The sequence below is a fragment of the Syngnathus leptorhynchus genome, chromosome 6 (genome assembly GCF_054491065.1).
Source record: "Syngnathus leptorhynchus isolate UIUO chromosome 6, UIUO_Slep, whole genome shotgun sequence".
NCBI lineage: Eukaryota > Metazoa > Chordata > Actinopteri > Syngnathiformes > Syngnathidae > Syngnathus > Syngnathus leptorhynchus.
Genome location: NC_141200.1, coordinates 3,135,442 through 3,149,950, shown reverse-complemented (window position 1 = coordinate 3,149,950; position 14,509 = coordinate 3,135,442). Strand labels below are relative to the sequence as shown.

The 14,509-nt window shown below is 42.7% G+C and overlaps 1 protein-coding gene across 6 annotated transcripts in view; it reads right to left on the bottom strand.

Moving 5' to 3' along the window:
- mctp2a (multiple C2 domains, transmembrane 2a) overlaps positions 1 to 14,509 on the bottom strand; it is a 156,843-nt gene that overhangs the window by 68,847 nt on the left and 73,487 nt on the right. For all 6 annotated transcript variants that reach the window (XM_085913666.1, XM_085913667.1, XM_085913660.1 and 3 more), the window contains one exon: positions 11,863 to 12,003. The gene's annotated coding sequence lies outside the window, so the exon portion shown is untranslated. The remainder of the gene's footprint in view (positions 1 to 11,862; positions 12,004 to 14,509) is intronic.

Here is a 14,509-nt window from a genome sequence, read left to right as displayed (position 1 = left end):
GCCGGCGGGTCAGCCGTCCATCTCGCGGTCTGTTAGAGGGTGGGCGGTAAAGAGATTTGGAATGCCTAGGAACCCTGATTGCTTTATTGCTCGTCTGTCAGAAGCATTGTATAGTGGCGTATTATTAGGGATGGCCATTTCTCACATTCTGGAAGGTGCCGCGTCTCGGCTCTGCATAAAGAATCGCCACGCTATTCAGAAGGCTGCTTTTCTTTTTGGTTGAAAAGGAAGAAAGCGGAGATTCTTCCACGAAAGCTCCTGTATTTGGTTTGTCAGATAATACGAGACACGCGTCTCGGGATGGGTGGGGGGTCGGGGGGGTCTAATGCAGGTGATTTGCGATCCCATTTAGCAGTCATTTTTTAGGTAATACCAACAATGGTCCTGAACATTACATTGGGATTACTCTGATTAGGGATCTAATCATTTCCATTTATTTTTGAATATCTGTGTTATGCACTGCAATAAAGCTTGTCTTTATTTTAATGTTGGTCTTTGACGTCTTCATTTAACGAGCCAAAATATTTCAAAGCTAGAGGAACATTTTTTTTAACTTGTTTTGACATGACTAGGCAACATTTGAGAATTATTATTATTATTATTAGGGTTATTATTTTTAGGGTTATTATTATTATTATCATTATTATTATTGTCTGTAAATTTGCAACATTGGGGTTTTGGACAATTTGAGTTAAAAATTATTTATTTATTTATTTATTTAATTCATTTATTTACTTAGTTTATTTATTTTTTTATTTTTTTAAGTCCATTTACGATATTTATGATTGGTTTGTATGGTGATCTGACAATCACTAGCACAAAAAAAAGGAAACAACTTTGACATCAAAATGGGGTTTGCATTGAAAGATAACATTCTGCACTACGATAAAAAATCTCACGTGGAAGAAAGAGAATCATGGTGAAAAGGACATCTTTCATTCATTGTAGCATAACAAAGAGTTTAGCCCAAAGATTCAACGGTGCAGCAAACAAAGCCCCACCACAAATCCCTAGCCGATTATTTTTTTTTTCCAGCCTTGTTATTCCTTGGGCTGACACGACAGACAGAGTTGTCAAAAGTCATCGGACCGGTTCCTCCAAGTCTCACGGAGCCCAGGTGATGGCTAGGTCTCCTCCCCCGGCGCTCAACGACAAGCCCACCGGGGTGTCATGTCAGCGTCTCCATGGAAATGAGGCGACAAGCACAGACTCACACCTTTGAGGCCATCTCAGAAGAGAGTCGGGCATATCACGCACGCCCACCCCCTAAAATCCGTGACCATCTCGCGTTGCTGACTTTTCGAACACCACAGCGAGCGTGCTTCACCCTCTGTGTCCTGGCAGTGCTAGCCTTGTGAAGCCTGCCGGGAGCCGTGGTGAGATGTTAGATTAGACCGGCAAGTCTGGACCGGGCCTCCGATGGGGAGGAAAACATCCCGTAGGGGGCTGACCGGTCTGTCTATGGGCCAGGCTCCATTATGGGTTTTATCTCGGAGTGTGAAAGCATCTCTTCCCAAAGGCGTCTTCTAGTCTATAAGTGGCCGAGGAATTAAGAAATCTTTTGTGCGTAGACTAACAAGCTAGGAATGTTTTTTTGTTGTTGTTGTTGCTGTCTTTAAATATATTTCATATAATTATTTTTGATTTGAGTCTGGAAACTAATCTGTGAAAATTCTAAAACCTTTGCTACATTCTGACATAATGCCAACGTGGCAAATGATGGAAGAACTGGCGAAAACGTTTAATTTACAGATGGGAAGGTATACGTGTAGCATTCATATTAGCAAACAACGATTTTTAATTAGCGGAAATTGTTTCCCATTGTTTATGTGAGAAAGGAATGATAACCTCATCATCCTTCTCACCCTTCTTACTGGAAGCCATATTGATTTTTTGCGAGTGTGAGAGTCCTTGCTTTGCCTGGCCTTTACCTCAGGGACGAATCTAATTGTTTATCTCTGGACAGACTTCTGCTTTTTTTTTCCTTACTCCCTTCTGTCTCATTACGTGCCAACATTTGTCAAGTCAAGTCTCTCCACACTCTGAAATCTCGCTTTACAGCATGTCATTCGGCAGCCCACTACAGATGGCTCGCTTATCAGCAGACCCTCCCACATGGAATGCTGTGAACATGACAGCACTAAAGACGTTTTAAAAAAAAAAAAAAAAGTGTACTCAAACTGACATACAATTTAACCACTCGCTAGACACAGTTTTTTTTTTCTTCTAATTTTAGGAGAAATAGTTTGATTACTCATCCGAACAAGACTACCAAAAATCATCGATGAAAATAGCCAAAGTTAATAAGTTGATATTTAGCGGAGTTAGCTATTAAGGGAAAACTATGAGAAGGTTTAATTAAATGTCAAGCTCTAGACTTATGTCGTAATTGACTAAAAGACGACGACAACACTTGAGGGATGGGAATACTAATCATGGATTGAGAATCTGGTTGTGGATTATTTAAATTTTGTAGCGAATTAGAAAAAAAAAAATGAAGTGCACCTTTTGACCAGCAGAGGCGCTGTTGTCTTATCTAGTTTGTGATTGTAAGAAGAAATTCTTAGGTTCACATGAATTCCATTTAGTGTTCATATATTTTTCAATGAACTCAATATTGAGGATTTGAGATTTAGTGACTATCCAAAGATTTTGGTCCTCATTTTTGGTGTACATTATATATTATTGTTTCCATTTTATTTTCATTTTTTTTTCCCCTCTCAATATAAATCAGCCGGCTGTGGGTTTGCGTGTCTAGCAAACTTGACCACAATCATATAAGCTCAGCGCTGAGGGCTTCCTGTCGTTCATCAAATAGACTTCATAACATCTGCAGTCTCTTCATGGTCTAGCACTAAAGTACATCTCTGACATGTCAGAAGAGCCCTCTTGAGAACCAAAGGGAGTGGTCTCCTGGCTGGAGCCCGGAGTCAGGATTAAACACGGAGAGGCTATATTTTAGTTTCATGCGGCTAAAATCTGGGGCAGTCATCCTACAAATGTCACTTTAACATTTTTTTTTTTTTTTGCTTTCTTGTAATTTTATGTAAAGTATTTTACCTTGTACACATATTGTGCTTGCCTTGCATAATTTCACTTTTTAAGCCTGACTAAGCAATTTGTCATTGTTGATCTAAAATCTCAGCTTCTTCCCCGGCAACAGTACGAGAGCAGAACTGACGGCAGTCGGTGTGTGCGTCGAGTTGTGACTAAATCGGGTTTTGAATGTTTTCTTTCAACGTCATTACCAGACATCCAAACACTCATCGTACTGTTGGAATCCCTCGGTCCGGTTTTATCAGCGAGTTAACTCCGGCGAAGTAGGCCAGATCAATAAGAACATTCTGAGGGAGCAGTTAGGGCGGAGCGTTAGAGGCTCTGGGTGGGGGCGGCATAGGGGGGGGCATCATTCAGAGAGTTAAAGGTGTGTGTGTGTGTGTGTGTGTGTGTGTGTGTGCCTTCAGGAACGGATCGATGCACTGACAGCATCTCGGCTTTGTTCTGGCACAGCGCTCAGATGTTAGGCGTGCGGAACATGATTGCTTGAAGGTTTCTGTTGGGGCTACTTGTGTTTTTTTGTTTGTCACTTTACTCCAAACCCTCCTAGCATGTCCCGCTGTCGCTTTTTTTTTTTTGTTGTTGACACGTTCTCTAGGTTGGCGGTCTTGTTATTTCTTGCACATTTTCCTTTAATCACCTGAGTGCCATTTTATAGTCGTCACGTTTTGACACATGTGAGTGCCAAGGACAAAACCTGAAGGCCGGATAAAAAAAAAAAAAAAAAAAAATGTATGAGCGACTGAAAGAAAAATCAACAAGCATCTGCATGCTTGTGAATCCATTTGAAGAAACAAAACATTTTTTTTTTTCTGCAAAGAGACGTTGGTGCCCCCAGCATTCTTTTGATACAACTAATGTTTGCTTTTGTCAGGAGAGGTGGTGAGAGGGCACTCTTTGGAAACTAGAGAAATGACGAGCAGCGTCAAAGACTTTTTCATCTTGACAAAAAAAAAAAAAAAATCTCCATCCCCACGCTAAGCAAGTTAAGCACTATTTGCAAGGCTAAATACTCCAGCAAGAATTCTTTGCCATGAGAGCTCGGGTGTGACTGAAAGGTGGCGAGCGCAAAGGACAAGTAGGTGTCAATAGACGGCGCCTATGGGACGTTGAGACGCATGAGCTCCTTTCCAAGGCTTGAATAAGATAGCACAGATGCGCTCTTGTTTGAGCACGACGCTGCCTCTCATTGTACGTTGGCCTCCCAACACGGCCATTGCCGGGGACGCGCGAGAGGGTCTCATTAGGACGGGCAAACCAAAACCCGGGGTCAAGGTCTGTAAAGGTAGTCACCGCTGAGAAGCATGCCTCCGAGATGAGTTGGGGAGCGCCGCAGCGTTCTGGCGGCCACCCCTGCGGACCTTTGGACCTCCCCATCGTGACCTCCCGTAGCCGCTATTATTTGATGAAGCGGAGCTTGATAATTATTTAGTGTGGATGAAGAAGGGGGCATGGTCTGAAAAGGAGTGTCCCACTCTGAGGGAGAGGATAGTAAGGGATGATAGAAGAAGGAAAAAAAAAACAACAACCCAAAAAAGATCAAAAGCGCGCCTTTCGCTTTTCATGCCTCAGAGGCTCCAAAGAGGATAAAGAACAATTGGGCCTGGGGTATTCTGTCCTCTCTGGCAATTAGACTCAGCTGATGAAGTGAAAGGACTGAATGGCAGGGTTCAAGGCCTTCTCTAGGATTCACACAACAGGGTGTGTTTTTACCCTCTCCTCCTTTATCCCTCATCTCCCCAAAAGCGGCTGAAATATTTCCAGAAGAAGACAATGTGACTCGAGGTGCCAAATCGCAATCACTGGTGGGGGGGGGGGGGGGGGATTGACGAGATTGAGGAGCTTTAAGAAAAAGCCGAGGGGGCACAAGCGGACCGCTGTGCAATCACATGCGCAAACACATTTTCTCCAAAGTGCCCCCCAGAAAGACGGGCAAAGAGTAAACTCCAAAGTACTTTACGCCAAGATTCTCTCTGTAAAGTCCGCTGACGAACTGCACTCTTGGATTGTTAAAAGTAACCAACTAAACATATCTGAAATAAATTGGACTGAATATTTCCTTGATCCACTAATAATCAAGTGAAAGAAATAATGTGAATTTTCTTATCACAGAGCCTAACAAATGATACCGTAGTTGATATGAACGTGATCTGATATACGATTAATATCAGAAAAATGAGCGATGAAAGATTCAGCCATGTTGGAAACTTTCCGACTGATTGTAAACAAGGCACATATAATGAGAATAGAAAAAAGATGGCGATAAAAAAACATAGCTGTTACTTTGGAAATGAACACCAACCGTATTGTAGCATTAGCTTCAACCGTTAGCTTATGCTAATTACGTACAACCGTTGTCTACAAAGCACGCCGCCGAGTCTCCGTCCATCTTAAAAACACGGCGTGCGATTCTTGTCAGTTGATATATTTAGACATTCATTATTCATTAAAGACTCACAAGATGCCAAGTTATCATGCCGCTGTGTAGGCGGAAATCTTAACCTAGGAAATGAATCAGCCTTAATGAAAGCTGCGGTTTGAGGTTTGCTAATATCTTACTGGAAATCTTGTTGCATTTGATTTACATTTTTGATGAAAGACAAAAAGAGGCGGGGAGGGGGGGTTCAATTGAAGAGACATTTTAAGGAACATTGAAAAGTCGTTTCAGTTTTTAGATAGGATTTCAGTCGATCCGGTCCAAAATGTATCACTCGCAAACGAATAGCCGCAAATACATTTGTGGCTATTTCACTGTTCTTACAGTGTCCCAAGTCAATGAATGGACCCAGGGAGTCTTTGATGATGCTGCCGCTCTGCGCTAAAACCTTAAGATGATTAGTTATATTCTTAAAACCCAAGTCCGCTGATAATGTGTTTAAAGAAGCAATACGGCTTTCCCAAAGCTTTGAGTTCAAAGTCTGAGAAAGCATGGGGTCACAATACCAATGAGCCAAACAAAGAGTGGCCAAAACGGGCTTTGGAAGGGATTTGAAACTCGGGGCCTGGGACCCTTTTGAAGGAAACTTAGCATGGTCAGTTTTTTTTTTGTAGATGGTTAATGATGAATGACAAAATGTTCAATTCACAAGGTACAATGGAACATAACATAAATAAATTGAGATTGGACTCTCACGGTCTTCCAACACAAAAAGGGGATTCCAATTTACAGTAATAGCTTAATTAAATTGACTTGAGAATTTAGTCGTAGAACAAATTAAACTTGTACAGTCGATATTTCAAAAGCTATTAAGATATTTTAAAGCGATGCATTCCCAGAAAGAACATCATCTTTTTATCTTTAATATTATAAACTAAAAAGAAAAAGTACATCCAAGCTTCAGGCGATGCAGTGTAAGATTTAAAAAAGACAATCACAACGGCAATTTAGATCTCATACCTCCGCCCCACATACGCAATATTTAATATTTTATACGTAGAGACCATCCATTTAATACTCATAATTACAAAAAAAACATAATTCCATTAATCAGTCTATTAAAACTGGCAGATGACACAGATAGATGTAACACGGCAAAACGATATCATAACAAGTGTAGCTTTTTAATTGCTTACATTTTCTCCCACTTTTTTGAAGGTGACAAGGCCATTACTCTGAAGTCACCACTTATCGGCGCCATCGCGGGAGGATTAATGGTCTCACTCGGGGCCGGTGAGAAATGTTGTCCTGATTATCAGTGCAAGAAAAAGAATCGTGGTTATTTGTCATTGTGTTAAGCAGCGAGAGAGACTAATCAGACAACCCCCCCCCTGAGTTAAGAACGTCATTAACCCTTTCGTCGTTCGAGCGGGTAGGCGTGGCTAAACGATCCGTCAGTGCTGTTATATGTTATGCATGGAAAAACTCGAGTGTCAGCTAATATTGTGAATTCATAAAGCTAATGTGGACAGTGCGTGCAAAGTGGCATAAAGGAGTCTGGTGTGTAAACATTACTGCGAAGGAGAGCAAAATACAACATAAGCTATCATTCAAGGACGCCATTAGCGAATGAAAACACAACGTTTCAAAATGATCATCGGAGTGAGGCCGCATTCTGCCCACTTTAGAGGCCGTAAGGAAAACGGCTTCACTATTTACTGTGGGCGCATCTGTTTAGCGTGCCTTAAACCGATAGTCGCAATTTGTCATAGTAGCGCTGGAATTTGCCTAAAATGGCTGCTTCCGAACAAAATGATAGACATTAATGTAATGTCAATCACAACGCGGTGTATTTGCAACACAGAGCTCCCTCTCTGGCCGGTAACAACACATTAGACACCGCTAGCGTTAGCGGCCAATGGCTAATTGCTTCCCTGACAGGGGCAGTGGTGTTAGCCAGCTAGCTGCCCGCCTTTAGCCAAGCTAAGTATCTAAAACATACTATAAATATATCTTATCGGTATTCTATCGACAATTCTTCATTGATTGGCTGAAATAAGTCACATGGATTCTAATGCCATCACTCTCAAAGGGCAACATAAAAACTTCTAGTTGGATTGTAAGTGCATTAACCAGATGCAATAGCAGCAGCAGCACGACCCATTTAACACATTTGTGTCATGGAGATGTTTCCCACCCCCTCCGACTGGTCCCCGAGGCGTTTGGACTAGCTAGGCCGGCTACATTATTTTTCCTCGTCTGTCACCTTTCTAGTATCTGTTAAGACACACTGCCGCTGTTTGTGTACGTTTGTGCGAGGGGTTTTCCTCTTTCCTTTTTGCCCATGAATGTTTCATACAACGGAAGGAGAAAGATTGTCCGCTCGGGCCAAAGACAAATTGCTCAGGAACGTCTAAATGGCAGTCAATGATAAGTCATTGTAAGGCGAGTAAGTGACTTCCAATAGAGTGGCGATGGGAGACAGAGAATAATGGCGAAGCACAGGTGAAAAATAGATGTTTGGCTTGGTGTAATTACTCCATTAGGGGGCTCTCTGTTAATCTGGTGCCGCCGAGGCGAGTGTTTTTACAGCCATGGGGGTGGGAGGGGTGGTGGTGACGGGGAAATATTACCCAATCACAGCACGAGTTATGAAGAGTTTACTTGTGGTGAAGGTCCTCATTATTAACTTTTGATCATTGAACTCCAAACCACAACCTGCTGCAAGGTGTTCCTTAAATACCTGTGATGTCGTCCGTCTGACGCGCGGTGGGCGTGGACAGTGCTTCAACTTCCCGCAAAATCTGGGTTAGAGTAAAAAAAAAAAAAAAAAACACTCCACTTTCCAGATCATTTTCAAACATTTGGTGTCTGCCTGTGGCGATCTAGACAAAAGAAGCGGGGAAAAATATGTTCTTAGTTTAGTCCGACCGCACAAGCTGTTTTCTCCAGTTAACTTTTAAAACAGCGCTAAGAGCGCTGCCCACAGCTTTATCGCCCGAGCTCAGACTGACCTCGTCCTCACCTTTTTGAGTGAGTTCCCATCTGTTTGGGTCCCACCCTACAATCCAAACCAGTTGGCTGCAGGCCTACTATCTGCAATGTTTTTTTTTTCGACGGAACCCCCGAACCAAACCCTGCAGGAGCTGAAGACTCAAGTGTGTGTGTGTGTGTGTGTGTGTGTGTGTGTGTGTGTGTGTGTGTGTGTGTGTGTGTGTGTGTGTGTGTGTGTGTGTGTGTGTGTGTGTGTGTCTGTTCTGCGAAATCTCAGCTCTCACACCTCGGCATTTTCTTGGAAACCCGACAGGCTTGGAGTGTAGAAAGCATACAGACCTTATCATTGTTTTACTCCATTACTCCACGAGTAACTGACATGTCTTGTGGTCAAACTGCTGATTTCAATTTGACCTCAAGAATTGTATTTTATAAACTGCAACTGTTGTACATACACATTTGAAGGTTACTATGTTCAAATATTAAATGTCATTAAATTATGCCTTTCATACTCTACAAAAGACTCTTCTTGAAAAATAAATACAATTTTAGCTGGGATCTCGGGTTTTAATCACAATCACATCTGAAACTTTAATACGCCGAGAGCAAACGAATGGATTCAGTATGTATGCTTTATTGACACTGACGTTGGTCAGCACTTTTCGAAATGATAATAATTTATCGCCCAAAAAAATTTTCTCGACTCCCAAACTCCGACCTCACTTTGAAATACCGTACACCATTCTGTGTCCTGAATGTTGTGTCCAGTAAACGTCCAAATTCATGGCCTTGCTTTCTTGCTTTTAAATTGCTGATCCAAATCCTCGCAGCGGCTCATTAGGGGAGTACCCTGACCTTCAACCGGACGAGCTATTAGCAGGCAAAGGCGTACAGGTCTCACACAAAGGCGTTAAACGAGAAAGAGGGGAGAGGGGCTGAGTGTATACAATGCGTCCAGCTGGACTATTTTCACCGTGCAAAACGTTACAGGTTGGAACTAGCCGACAGCGAGGTGACGTGAGACCTTGCGAGCCGTTGGAATCGGGACAATTTTGGGGTCACGCTCTTGTTTTTCCTGTGTTTAATTTTCTATCGATAGTGACACGGATTGTGGTGTGAACCTGGTACCTGTGGTATCATCCTAGTTAAAGCACGCATAACCTTGTCATTGACAGGCAGGCCCCAAAGCAAGCATCTCTGATGGAAGGGGAAAATGGAATTGGTGGCCTGCAGCGCCCCCAAGTGTACAATGGCCAAACTGACAGTGGCAAAACGAGCAGACTGTGCAACTCAATAAATGAGAGCGAGGATATGAATTTTTTTTGATGGTTCAAAAACGCTGACAGATTCACTACATAAAGAGTGAAACATTTATATTATAATTGATGATGATAAGAAATGACAAAACTAGACTACATAAGAAATATAATTACTTGGAATTGCTTTCTGTGTTTAATCAATCTGTATATTCAGATTCTAAATCCCCAAATAAATATTTTTAAAAAGATAAAATTATCAATATAAAGTTCTAATTTTCCACAATAAAAAGACTCTTTATTTAAAATAAAACTATTCATACTACTGTTTGTGAAATTTCTTGTAATTGAGATGTTGACACAGCCGTACGGTATCATACCATTTTCATTAACAGGTTAGTATACACAGAAAGTACATTCATCTTTTTCTTTTTTTAATTTCCGGTTACAATGGATCTCCATGTTCCACTTTGACCTGAGCTCAAAAGTTTCCTTCACAGGCCTTTTGGTAAACAAAGTTCACAGCAGCACCCAATTCTCAGGAAAGCCATTGCATCACAAGCACAATTCTTCCCTTCATCTGATGCTAATGTGGCACAAAAAAAGAGAGCGAAAAAAAAGAAAGCAAGCGATATCTGGCTTTAAAGACATGGTCCGTCTGCCGCGCTCGACGTTTGAAGCCGTAAATGCGACATATAGACTTCAAGAGGAAAGCCCGAGACTGGCGCTTTAAAGATGAGTGCCAGGCAGGCACGGCAACACGGTTCGGGATATTCTACGGCCAAGCTTGATTATTGGAGATGAAGGACAGCCTGAGAGGATGTGGGACTGTTAAACCCTCCAATCCTTTCAACAAAGCCCTCCTATAACAATCTTCTCTTTGCCGCCGCCGCATTTATTGTGCGCACCCTTGAGTTCCCGCTCCTTTTCTCTTTCTGCCGAGGGGGGGTATCATTTTGGCATTCACTGGTGAAATGTAGGTATTTTATTTATCATCAATTATGCCTGTATTGTTTGTTTTCCAAAACCATAACAGACCTTGAATGACTGAAGCGAGGGGGGAAAAAAGAAAAAAAAAAAAAACGTGTCGGCCGTATTTCGCAGGCTCGTCCTCGGCTAATCACGACGCCGCGTCGTATATCTAGACGGCACTTCAACCGTCATTAGTATTATGCCACGGCTGTAGACTCCAAACCTCTGCCCCCCCCCCCCCTCCCCTTTTTTTTGCTACGAGAGGGCCGCGCTTCATTTAATGCCCTTGTCCATTGTTGCCAGAATATCTGAAAGGTGCTAAGCCTTGAAACGGTTCCCGTATTATTTTCGGGCCCGGCTGAATATTTCACGGCGGGAGGCAGAAAATGAGACCTTCCCTCAAGAGACTTCCTGCCGAGCATTCCACGCGGTAAGGTCTCACACTGTGCAAAAACATCCTTGAACAAACAATTATATATTTATCCGACGTTCTTTTGGAGCTTCTGATTTATTTTTTTCGCCACGTGCCGCCCGCTTACAGGTAAAACGGGGAAAAAGGTATTCGATATGGAAGTGCGTACTCTACTAGCTGGTGGAGAGGCAAGATCAGTAATCAGCGAGCTGTTTTATCGTCACCTCACTGGAGATCCCTTGAAAGAGCAGCGGCGGACCTGGCTACATTGATTGCTGAATCACCTCGCGCTGCCTTGAAATCAGATCTCAGTCTTTGGAGAGATTAGCCAGGTCGCTGCATGATTTGATGAACAGGTAAAAGTGGAGACAATTGTTTCATCTGTTCGCAAGGTTGTTGTTTTTTTTGGTGTGTTTTTCAAACGGCTTCAGATTTTGTTTGGGAGTAGAAGGCGAGAAAAGTTGTTAAGAGCTCAGTAGAAAAAAAACTAGCTTGACAATACCCCATTTAAGCAACATATTGAATGTACTCAACTTCTACTTAACCCTAAGTATCGCCCCTTCCCTGAACTCTTCTTTGGATGGACGAAGACAAAGGCTTAAAAAAAAAAAAAAAATCCCCCCCCTGGAATTGGGAACGTTTTGTTCTTGCCACGACATCGCTTGGAGCCGCGCGGTGGACGCCATTTTAAGCTAGCTTGATAGCGAGCGTTTACCAACAACTTAGAACAGCCACCAAAGTATGGAACATCGTATCGAGTTTCATTAGAACGAAAATGAATAAATATGACTTACATGAATGTGTTTCTTCTTTCTTTTTGATTGCCAATGTTGTCACCTGTTGCCAGGCAGACTTTTTGGGAGTCTTGTTGAGGTTAGGTTCATACACCCGTTTTTGTGACCCAGGTTTACAAGGAATCGGGAGACATCTTGATTCTGAAGAAGGAAGAAGTCGAGACGTACGTGATTATTTTACGAATCATCGCTCGGCAGACGACAATATTTCTGTTGATTCCGAAATGTCATTTTCTCCCCCTTATTGACATTTTGAGTCAGCATTAATAGGAAAACTATCAAATGCAGAAAAAAAAATGACCACCCCTTGCAATTTAAGATTGACATATAGAAAACGATTCCATTCCATTCTCATACGTAAGTAACGAGGACATTTGCACCTAAAAGTAGATTTTTCCAACGGCAAAAAAGTCAAACAACAAAGCCGCCGCACTTAATCATTGAAACTTCAGCCGCCGCTGACCTTTTGAGAAGGATCCATATCTGCCTTTCCTGGAGGAAACGATGTGGATAGCGAGGCGCTTGTGTCCTTTGTGTTTGGTGAAGATATTGAGCGTTTGAAGTGTTAACACTGACACCGAGCCTTCGGGGTGAGCGGGCAAAGGGGAACATGTCACACAACGGGACGGGACTTGGATCTTTGCTTCACCTCTGCCGACCTCTCGCTCGCATGGCTTTTTCGGGGCTTGCTACTTGGGGCTCACTGTCAGGCTCCATCTTATCACCCCAATATGCGGAAGTCTAGCTGAATATGTTTTGGGGATTTTGGAGGACGACAGTAAACTAACAAGCGTGGGTACATTCCAGGTTAGGAATTTGGAATTTTGAGCGGCATATGTAGTTTTTACCAGTGTTGCAGTACCCGTAAAACTATGAGGAAAATAAAAGTTAACACTAAAAAAATCATAATTACAGCAAATATGTGAATGAAAATTCCATCATGACTATCAAATATTTAATTTAAATAATATTTAATAATATGTGATAGATAGATATTAATAATATTTAAATAATATTTGGATATTATATATATATTTTTTTTAATTATATTTTAGATATTAGATTTTATATATATTTTGCTTCCTGCATCTATGCTTCATGAGAAAAACTATTTGTTGAAATGACATTCTCTTTCCACCCGCTTTCATCGTCCATCTATTAAGCATGGGCTGTCACGCAAATGACCTTTGCTAATGAAGCTCTGGATTTGGGATGACAATGTTTTTTTGTGTGATCTTCCCATGTTAAATGCCTCCAGTAGCTTGGCTGACATACTCCATTGAGGCCACACATAAAACAGTGTGCCATCTGCACCTGAAGCATTGCTATCGGCCCACGACCCCCTCCCTCTTTCTCTCCATGCCTTCCTCCAGCCTGACCTCGCTCTTCCCATTCCGGGCTAGGCAAGCCGAACCGAAGGCAGCTTTCGAGAGGGGGGGGGGGGGGGGGCTGTCTGCTCATATCAAGTCAGGGGACCTTTTCAGAATCGGTTCAGAGATCATAGCAAGTGGAAGTCATGGAAGAAAATGACCCTCTACTCCAGGCTTGATCGGATCTTGGCCCAGTCAAACCCGCCGGGCCTCGGGTCTCTGGACAGCTCCATCTCTGGGGGGGCTGGGACCTTCCCATAGTGGGAATGAAAGAGGGCACCGAGAGGGAGCGGCGGTTCCGATGTGTCAGGCTCGATGTCCCGGCCGTCTCGCAGAGCCAAGTGGGCAAAGCAAAGGACACAGCCAGCAGGCAGCGGGCCAAAACCAGACCCCGACATTGTGTGACATGTCAGCTAATGGCTGTCGTTTTGCTTTAAGTCTCTGCGGCCGGGGACGATGACATAGGTCATAACGGGGAAGGAAAATCCCAAAAAATAAACTGCTGGTAAAAACAAAAAATAGTCCCAATTACATACAGATGTTTTTTTTGACTTAAAACGTCTCACTTGGAAATTTCTTCCACTTATTTTTGCAGCAAACCTTTGAACTTGTCTCACTGTAAACACGCATACATTGAGACGAAGGGAGCTAGTTGCTTCTTGTTGACGCAAGATTATTCACCCTGCGTGTCTTAGCCTCGTCTACTTGACTCGGGAGACCCCCCCTGCACAGATCCCAGCATTCATTAAGATTACGTAGCTACTTTAAGTCCTTCGCCTCTTTGCATAATGGCGAACGGGTTCCCCCGGCTGGTACTGTGTCTTTCAAGTGCTCGCCAAAGGATGGGACTGAATTTTAAACGGCGCCTCCGAGTTGACCTTGCGTAAAAAAAAAAGCCCAGTGATCTCATTCTTTGCCGTGGCGCAAAGCCGCTGATTTCCTGTGTTGCGGCGTTGAAGAAAGGAGCCTTGTACGGGAGCCGCCGCGCATCACTGCGGGCTACTTCCACCGAACGGCTTTCTTTAAACAGAACGGCCAGGCAGGGAAAAAACGGGCTCCATTCATAACACTTTGATATGGAAATCTAGGTTAATTTCTCTCTCCAAAGGGAGTCATTTCCAGGATTATTATCCATCTTTGGCAGGTAGATGAGCGTGGCCATTTTAAACCAAAGCGCTGAAAAGTGCCTTCAGTTATTCATTTGAAATGACAGATGGAAAAAAAAAACAAAAAAAACAAGACGGAACCAATTAATAGAGTGTGGATGAATAATATAC